The sequence below is a fragment of the Arachis hypogaea genome, chromosome 3 (genome assembly GCF_003086295.3).
Source record: "Arachis hypogaea cultivar Tifrunner chromosome 3, arahy.Tifrunner.gnm2.J5K5, whole genome shotgun sequence".
Lineage (NCBI taxonomy): Eukaryota > Viridiplantae > Streptophyta > Magnoliopsida > Fabales > Fabaceae > Arachis > Arachis hypogaea.
The window spans coordinates 96,748,509-96,759,170 of NC_092038.1; positions in this window are offsets into that span (position 1 = coordinate 96,748,509).

A 10,662-nucleotide genomic window follows, 5' to 3' on the forward strand; every position below is an offset into this window, starting at 1 on the left:
TCAATAAGTTTTCAATTACAGAACTTGTAAGAGATACTATAACACCCTGCATTTCAGCTTCTTGAGGGCAGCTGTAATAAGCATAAGAGAGTTCAAAGAGAAGAATACATTAAATTCATTTTTGGTTTCAACTAAACCATAATTAAAGCATTTATAAGCAATAAATATTGAACAAGATTCATGTGGTGAATAAATATTTATTAACTTACTCATTTTTAGAAGTTTGTTGTGTTTCCTCTTGTGGAGGGACATAGAAGAAGTCATCCTTCATCAACTCTTCTTGAACTGAACTTGGAAGAGATGATGCAAGAGGAGGTCTGAGGAATGTAAACAAGGAAAAAGTTAATCTTGAATAATTAGAATTTGTTTTGAAAAATAGGAATTTGCACATTAAACACAACTTCCTTTTGATTAATTAAACAAAAACTATTAACTAAATTTAAAGAGTAATATAAATAATTTTAACTTACAGTTGTGGAGTTTTAGAAGTCTTTCTTGCCAAGATTTTCTTTTTTCTAAAATATTTGACCGAGGTTTCGGGGTATTTTCGTAAAAAAAATAACACGTTAAAATTAGAAAGCAACATTAAAAGCAGAGGTTTAGAATGACATTAAATTCATTTTTGGGCAACCACCAAACCGAAAATATAATATGCAGTGAACCAATTTACCTGGTAATTGGCACTCTAAGACTTGAGTCTCTAAAACTTGCTCACTATCCACATTTACAGTTGGCACTCTTAGCAAGATAAATAAATATTAGTAATTGAGTCTAGAGGAATTAGAAGAGGTTGTAGCAAAAGTAAGCAAAGTAAGAAAAAGAATTCGGGAATAATAAACTAAATTTTACGTCTGAGAATTCATTTGGTGCCTGCGGAGAGTCAAACTGATCCAGAGCAACGCTTGCTGAATGAGCTCCATCATTTCTTTTCTTTGATCTTTTTTCTCTTATCATGTTCATTGCTCTTTTTCTTTTTTTGGCAACATTGTCTTTTGCTTGCTCAGTTTTGAAAGTTCACAATATAAGTATCAAAGAATCTAGAATGTAAGTATCAATAAAAGAAAATATGATTCGAGAAACTTACTCCTTGTCAGGTTGGGTTAGTGTTTTTGCCACCTTTTCTGGTTGTTTTCTTCTTTTATTATGGGTGTTTTCTCAATTTTATTTTCTCTATAAAATAGATAAACACATTGAATTAATACCAGAGACAAGACACTAACAATGTAGTCAACCAAACCCACAGATACCACCGAACTGAAATAAATTAAATTGCTAAATTGAAACCTAGAAGCCCACCGAACCAAAATTAAATATATATGCAATCAACAAAATGTCTCATAGAAATTATGCCACACTTACTCGTTTTCAGATTCACTTGTGCTCTCTGAATCTATAGGCATAGGCTTTGTTTTTTGGTTTATTTTTTAACATCCTTCAATGGTTGTTTTCTTTTCTTTGTTGTGGTTTTTCTTATTTCTTCTTCTCTGCAATACATAAGAACAAGCGCATAAGAACAAATTTAAGCAAATACAAATTAAATGAAATTGATATGAAAATTAAGCTTACTGACTTTCGGATTCAGATTCGGAAAGTCTTTCCTCTTCTGAAGAAAAATCCCTCTTAACAATTTTCTTTTTTTAGTTTCTTTTCTTTTTCTTTTTTGTCCAAGTTACTTATTTTTGTTTTTTTTCTTTTTTTGATTTATGTACAGAAGTCCCTAAAATGGAAACAAGGTCTCAAGTATTTAATCATCAAAATAACAAATTAACAATCCGGTTAACCGAATGAAATAATCCTACCAAACCGAAAAAACATTCATATGGTGAATAGTATGTGACAACTATTTATTCATCAAGAAAAATGTTTTTTAATGTAGAAACATTCAAATGAACAAATTAACAATTGCAAGTAGGACAAATAATTTAATTATAACCTAAAAGCATTTCAAAGCAAATTTTTTGGAGAATTTTAGTAGAGTATTTACCAATGGTTGTGTTCTTTCGAATGAAATCCGTTCAAAAAGGGGGAGCATCAGGTGCAAACGGGCGAGGAAACTTTGTTTCATGGAAGTATATCAACATTAATACAAAAACACAGCCATCAACAGACTGTTTCTTCCCCTCTCTTTTGTTTTCAACTCCTTTCATTAAGAAGTTGAGAACATGCTTTGCCCATTCCCATTCCCTAATGTTGTCCACATGAAAGATCGGTGGCTTGTGGATTGGGGAGGCTACACTTACCGTCGTGGGGATCAAGAAGCACTTTTGTATGAAGACAACAAAAGTTCTCTTGAATTTTTTCCGGTTCTCCTCTCCTTCTAGACTCATATCCAGCACATTCCTTGCCAAAGTCACCAAGGAAATATTTTTGACACTGTCAAATATTTTCTTGTCTGCTGGATTCAACTTGTTGTAATCAATCTTTTCAGGAAAAAGATTTCCTACAATATTTTAATAGTAAAAATAAGACAAAAATGGTCAGTTTAATTTTCCGGACACCAATGAACTGAAAATAAGCTGTAAGTGGAAAATGTATTACCTCTGTTGGTTATGTCGAGGGCAGCTGCTACTTTCCGAGGAGTTATGTATGTTGTCCCCTATAGAGTTTTCAAGCATCCTCTCTCTACATCAAACCGATCAAGCAATTCTATCAACAATGTATTAGAGATGTTCGTTTCTGGCACATGTGCCAAACCACCAAATCCCATTTTTTCTACAATATCTTTCTTTTCTTGACTCATTTCCCTGTACACTGTTGCTATTGCTTTTCTTTGGCATCTGCAATAGTGAGTTTTCTACAAGTTTTGAAACAGAATATGAGGATATATTTATAATACAAAATAGAAATTATTAAATGAAAGTGGATAAATATATTTAATCTGCTTACGTTATAATGTGCCTTCTCCTTCATTGTTGCCATTTTCTTGTTGTGTTTTGCTGTAATAAAAAATTTTAGTCAATATTTCATTTAATATATCAACAACCACAAGCATGTGTATATTAAACAAGTCAATTAAAATGCCACAATCCACCAAACCGAAAATCCTTCATGCATAGAACCAAAATAAAAAAGGCTACTGAACCAAAAAATGTTCATGTGGTTAATAAAGGATGATCAACTTTCGATCAACAAGAATACTATTACAGTAGTATGGTTTATCAAAGTGATAGAGTTGTTTCTAATGTCAATTGTCCTAAACAAAACCCATTCAATACATTAACAGCCACAAGCATGTGTATGTTAAACAAGTCAATTAAAATGCCACAACCCACCGAACCAAAAATCCTTCATGCACAGAACCAAAATATAAAAGGCTACCGAACCGAAAAATGTTCATGTGGTTAATAAAAGATGATCAACTTCCAATCAACAAGAATACTATTACAGTAGTATGGCTTATCAAAGCGGAAGATTTGTCTCTAACGTCAATTGTCCTAAACAAAACTCATTCAATACATCATCACAAACATGTGTATGTTAAACAAGTCAATTAAAATGCCACAACCCACCAAACCGAAAATCTTTTATGCACAAAACCAAAATAAAAAAGGCTACCAAACCGAAAAATATTCATGTGGTTAATAAAGGATGATCCACTTTCAATCAATAATAATACTATTACAGTAGTATGGTTTTTTTATGCGTGAGAATCTTTCTTATCTTTTCCTAGGGAATTTGCATTCAAATTGTTGAGTTTAATCTAGAATTTATTATCTTAGCCACTATGGATGCTACTTTGAGTCTCGTGCAATTATGTTTATTTTTGGTAGCATTTAGCTGGATTTGATGGAGAGAAAGCTTGCACAAATGGAAGGAGCACACGAATTAAAGGAGATGACCAGCGAGGAGCGATGCGTGTGCGTACCTGACGCGTGCGTGTGATTGGAGATTTGTGCAGCGACATGTGCGTGTACCTGACGCATACGTGTGACACCCGAAGAAGACCTTCAACGCGTACGCGTGACTAACGCGTACGTGTGACATGCGCCACGTGCAAAAAATGCAGAAAACACTGAGGGTGATTTCTGGGCCCCATTTTAGCACTCAAGTAAGGCGCAGCTCTTTGCCAAGTTAAGCACGGAACCAGTAAAGTCAAGTGGTCCCCACTCCTCTCCAACAGGCTACGCGAGATCATTTAATTAATTCTGATTTAAATTTAAATTTTATTTTAAAATAGGAAAAGATATTATTTTAATTTTAGAAATTAGATTTCAAATTAACAGAGATTAGATATAAAAGAAAAAAGAAACTTCTCTTCTGGGGGATTCTATTCCAATTTTCATTCCACCTCATTCCAATTTCTCAGTTAAGAGAATCCTAGTTTCCACTCTTTTCCATGAGCAAATAAACCTCCACTGTTAAGGTTAGGAGCTCTGTCTATTGTATGGATTGATACTATTATTTTTCTATTTTAATTCATGTTTTGATTTATATTTCAAGAATTGTTTTCTTTCTTTATTTTATGAAATTGGGTGGAACGGAAGTATGACCCTCTTTCTAATTGAGTTCTTGTATAACTTGGAAAAGCTCTTTACTTGAACAATAGCTTGAAAACAATTTCTCCTAAATTCTAATTATCTGGACTTAACGGGATACGTGACATATAATCTGCTTATATTTGGATAATTAGGATTTTTGTGGCATAATAACTAGAATTAAACTTCATCCTCTAATTGGAATTAATTGACAAAGGAATTGGCTTAATGAATTTTAGAGGAGACTAGAAAGGTCTAAGAAATTAGGGTCTACTCACATATAGTTTGCCACAAATTAAATCTTGCATGACTAAAATAAATTAATAAGGAAAGTCAATCCGGAAATAGATAACTCTGAAGCCTTAACTGCCTTCTCCATATTGTTTTCCCAACTTAGTTATTGCCCATCTTTTGATACTCTGAAGTTCCTATTTAATGCTTTTTGAACACTCAACACCATTTTCTATTTGCCTAACTAAATAGTTTAATCAACCATTGTTGCCTAGTCCATCAATCCTCGTGCGATCGACCTTTACTCACCTAAGGTATTACTTGGTATGACCCGGTGCACTTGCCGGTTAGTTTGTGGTTAGAAATTCCGCACCAAGTTTTTGGCATCATTGCCGGGGATTGATAGGGGATGCTACTCCATATCTAAAGTTGGCATTTTCTCAAACATGTGGAGAGCAAGAATGAAAGACATAGTAGAATTGAGAAGAAGCCTAGAATCAAAGTAATTCAATACAAGAGATTAACAACAATCAACAACGAATAGCGATGAAATGAGATCTTTAATGCATTAATAGAATCCAAAACAACAAAGTTAAATCTAAGATCTATGAGGATTGAACAATTACAAGCACTAATTGAGATTAGAGAAGAGAATTTATAACATGAACAAAGTAAATTGAGAGTTGCAGTAGATCTCACCAAGAAATAGTTGAAAATTGAGAAAATGAAGGTGAACCCTAGAGAGAGGTTGGAATCTCTCTCTCTACAAATGTAACTAACTAAAAATATCTAGAAAACTTGTAAAATGAGTGTAGGGATATGAATGTGTGTTAATCCTCTTCAATCCTTGGTTCTTATATGCAGTTTGGCGCCAAAGTTGGTTGCTAAAACCCTCCAAAATCGCCAGGCACGTGTTGCAATAACAGAATCACGTGCGGACTATGACGCATGCGCGTACGGTACGCGTGCACGTCCCTGGCTTATTCCGCAATGTGCGCGTGCAAGTGCTTGGCCGAGATCAATTCTTTTGCTTTTTTGTGCTTCTCTCCACTTGCATGCTTCCTTCCTTGCTCCTTTGATCCATGCCTAGCCTATTTCAACCTGAGATTACTAGCAAACACATCAAGGCATCTTATGGAATCAAGGATGAATTAAAATTATCGAATTAAAGGCTTAAAAAGCATGTTTTTACACTTAAGAACAAATACGGAAGAGATAACAAAACCATGCTAATTCATAGGCTAAATGCGAGAAAAAGTCATCAAAATACTCTAAATTCAATACAAGATAAACCCTAAAAATGGGGTTTATCAACCTCCCCACACTTAAACCTTAGCATGTCCTCATGCTAAAATAAGAAGGAAACAAGGGGTATGATCTTTATTTGATGCAACTAAACTATATGAGTCCTATCTAAATGCAACTACATAAAGTGAGTGCAAATGCTTTGGTCAACAAAACTCAACTTCCAAGAGAACATATACAAGCATAAGGGCTAGAGCAAAGCAATAGGGATCAAGTCCAAACCACAGTTGTATTGAATTATCAAAAGAAATCCAAGCTTGCAAGAATACAGATAATATGGTGAAGACATGTAATTGAACTTTTGAACCCTCACCGGATGTGTATCCGCTCTATTCACTCAAGTGTCTAAGGGTTAATTCACTCAATTCTCTTCTAATCATGCTTTCCAAAATTTGATTTTCTTCTAACAATCAACACCTATTCAATGCATGCATACATTCATCATGTGGTCTTTCATTTAGGTTGTAATGGGGTTAGGGTCAAGGTAGGATCATTTATGGTTAAGTGGACTAGAGTTTAGATCTTTGATTAGTATAGACTTTCCCACCTAACCTATGCAATGACCTATACAATTAAGTACTAATCTAACTACCCATTCTTCACTTTTTTTTTCACATACTCATGCATTCTCTTTCTTGGTTCATGACACTTATGCATTGATTCCTTTATTGGGCTTCACTTTGGGGCATTTTGTCCCCTTTTTATTTTTTTTTCCGTTTCTTTCTTTTTTCTATATTTTTTTTCTATATTTCTTTTCTTTTTTTTTCTTTTATCTTTCTTTCAAACTATATACAAGAACGTCAATGCATAAGGTCTATACATTTAATCAATACATGAATATATTCCCAATTCCTAAATATGGAAGTGTAATTACCCATTTTTTTCCATCCGATGTTCCCAAGCCTCACCAACATTGAATAATGAACACTCTCACTAGCCTAGGCTAATCAAAGATCCAAACAAGGGACTTTCATTGGTTTTCCGCCTTGGGCTTGTAATGTGCTAAAATGAGAATAAGTTGGTTAAACGTAGGCCCAAAATTGGCCAACAATGGAGAGTAAAAGGTAGGCTATTTGGGTAAGTGGGCTAATGAAATAATGGCTCAATCATACAAATGCATGAATACAAGAAATAAATGGACATGTAGAATCAAGCAAATCAAGGATTGCAATCATAGAAAAAGAATAATTGCACACAAGAATGGAAAATAAGTGGTTATAAAATGTAACCACATCAATAGGCTCCAGTCTCACAAGCTTGTGTTCTAAGCTCAATACATGCTTCACAAAGTATAGATTCAAGCAAGTTTCACAAAAAATATATTTTTTCTTTTTCAATCAATTGGGTTGTGCTCTCTAGATGGGTTCCTTGAAAAGTTCCATTATTTTGACTAAGCATTGTTGTGATTAAAAAAAGTTCCTTAGTTTTCCCTTTCTATTTCCAATTCAAAACCAATTTCATATGTAAAAGGGTTGACTACGTCTTAATAATTCCAAAATATTTTCTAATCACAACTACAAGCTACTAATAAGATAACTATATAGAGAAAAATCTACTAATATCTAACATCCAAAATAAAAGAGTATGCAACAACCAAAATGTGTCCAAAATATCTAACACAATGCTAGGAAAATATAACTAGGAAATGTGCCCAAAATGTGGTGCCAACAGCGACCTCCCCACACTTAAGATTAAGCATCGTCCCCGATGCTAATCCGAAAGGTCAGGGTGAGATCTAGAGGTTTGTTGAGCATATGCTTGAAGTGAGGCAAGAGTAGGTTCTGGTGTTCTCTTCCTCTTTCTTTTGTCCGACAACCTAAAAGTAGAATATGGTAGAATATGAGCAATTAAACAAGTAGTAAGAAGCAAATAGGAGCATATTCAGGATGCAAGATGGATGGCAAGTGATGATTGGATTTTTGATGGTTTAGAATTTCACAAATGAATTCTCGTTGCAAGTATAGTTTCTAAACCAACAATAATCCTTTCATACAAAAGATTGTTTGTCACAAGTAACAAACCCCTAAAATTAATAACCGAAGTATTCAAACCTCGGGTCGTTCTCTCTAGGAATTGTAATGAAGTGTTTTGTTATTGGTTGTGAGTTATTTTTGGGGTTTTAATAAGAAACATGAAAGATAAATGGCAAGAAATTAAACTAAGGCCTAAAAAGGTCTTGGCAAGGGTTGGTGGTCAAGGATCTCTATCCTAATCACTAACCACAATATGAGAATTGGCAAGGATTAATCTCATTAAATCATCCTCTAACTAGTAGTAAAGGAAAGTCAAATGAGCTATATCAATCCTAGTCCATATGTCCTAACTCTCCACTAATTCAATTAGTGAGAACTAGAGTCAATGGATCCCAATCATCAATTACTTGGACATTAGTAACTCAAGAGTTCCTAAGTTACCTTTCCAAGCCAAGAACATAAAACTCTACTCTAAAATCCAACCAAGCCTTTTCTCAAACACTTGGAAGGCACAAAAGAAAAGCATAGTAAACCAACAACAAGAATTAATTCTAACAACAATCAAATGTAAAGAATTAACAACAACAATTAAAGGAAACAAGATCTACATGAATTACCTCTTATTGAATTGAAAGAAAATGGAAGGAACAATAGTAGATCTACAACAAAACATAAGAACAACATAAAGGAAATTACAACAAAAGAATAGAAGAAGAATGAATGTAACAACAAAGAATTAAGAAGAAGAAGAAGATGAATGCATGAATTAAAATCTAGATCTAAGAACTAAACCTAATCCTAATTCTAATCCTAGAGAGAAGTGAGAGCTTCTCTCTCTAGAAACTACTTCTAAAACTAAACTATGACTAATGGTTAAAAGTTAGTTGATTCCCCTTCAATTCTTGGCTTAAATAGCATCAGAAATGAGTTGGATTGGGCCCACAAAGCTTGAGAATTCGCTGGCCCACAGATTGCATTAAGTGAACCAGGTAGCACAACAACGCGTACGCATACAGTGCATGTACGCGTCACCATACATGTAGCAACTATGACAAATCTTATATCGTTTCGAAGCCCCGGATGTTAGCTTTCCAACCCAACTAGAACCGCATCATTTGGACCTCTGTAGCTCAAGTTATGGTCGATTAAGTGCGAAGAGGTCGGCTTGATAGCTTTTGCGATTCCTTCATTTCTTCATGAGTTCTCCATTTTTACATGCTTTTCCTCCATTCCCTTGATCCAATCTTTGCCTCATAAATCTGAAATCACTTAGCAAATATATCAAGGCATCTAATGGAATCAAGAAGAATTAGATTTAGCTATTTTAAGTCCTAAAAGGCATGTTTTCACTCTTAAGCACAATTAAAGGAGAAGTTATAAAACCATGCTATTTCAATGGATAAATGTGGGTAAAAAAGGTTATAAAATCCCCTAAATCAAGCACAAGATAAACCCTACAAATGGGGTTTATCAACCTCCCCACACTTAAACCAAGCATGTCCTCATGCTTAAACCAAGAATGAAGTAAGGGTATGGCATTTATTCAATGGGAACTAACTAAATGCGATCTAACTATATGCAACTATCTAAATGAATGCAATTGCTTGGTCAAAATAAATCAATTTCTCAAGAACTAAAGGACTAAAGAACTAGCAAGTCTAATCCACAATTGAATTGAGCTATTAAATATTTTTACAAACTTGCATGAAGAGATGATCATAGGCGAAAACATGTAATGAGCATCAAACCCTCACCGGATGTGTTTGCGCTCTATTCGCTCAAGTGTTTAGGGTTGATTCTCTCAATTCTCCCCTAATCATGCTTTTCAAGATTTGTTCTTCTTCTAACAATCAACATATATTTCATGCATGCATACATCTATCATGAGGTCTTTTCCTTAGGTTGTAATGGGGCTAGGGTCAAGGTTTGATGCATATATGGTTAAGTGAGCTTGAAATTTGAATCTTTGATAAGCTTAAACTTCCCACCTAACCTATGACATCCTATACAATTTCAAAGCTAGCCTAAATACCCATTTTTCACCTTTTCACATACTCATGCATTTTTTTTCATTTCATAACATTTATACATTGATCTTATTGAGCTTCGCTTTGGGGCATTTTGTCCCCTTTTTATTATTTTTCCTCTTTTTTCTTTCTTTTTCTATTTTTTTTCTTTTCCATATTATTTTTCTTTTCTTTTTCTTTTGTTTTTCTCATTTTTTTTCTTTTTATATATAAGAACCTCAATGCATAAGGTTTTACATTTGATCAATACATGAGTATGTACCCAATTCCCAATATTTCCAATAATAATACAAAACTACCCTTTTATTCACCCAATGTCCCAAGGTTCCCACACTTGAATGTTAGACACACTAGCCTAAGCTAATCAAAGATCCAAATAAGGGACAATTATTGTTTTTCACTTTAAGGCTTGTAATGTGCAAAAATAAGAACAAGTGGGGTAAGCGTAGGCTCAAATTGGCTAACAATGGAAGATAAAAGGTAAGGCATTTTGGGTAAGTGAGCTAAATGAAATGATGGCCTCAATCATATAAATTCATAAATACACAAAATAATGGATATAAAGGATCAAACAAATCAAAGATTACATTCAAAGAAAGAGAATAATTGCACACAAGAAGGAAAATAAGTGGCTATAAGATGTAGCCACAC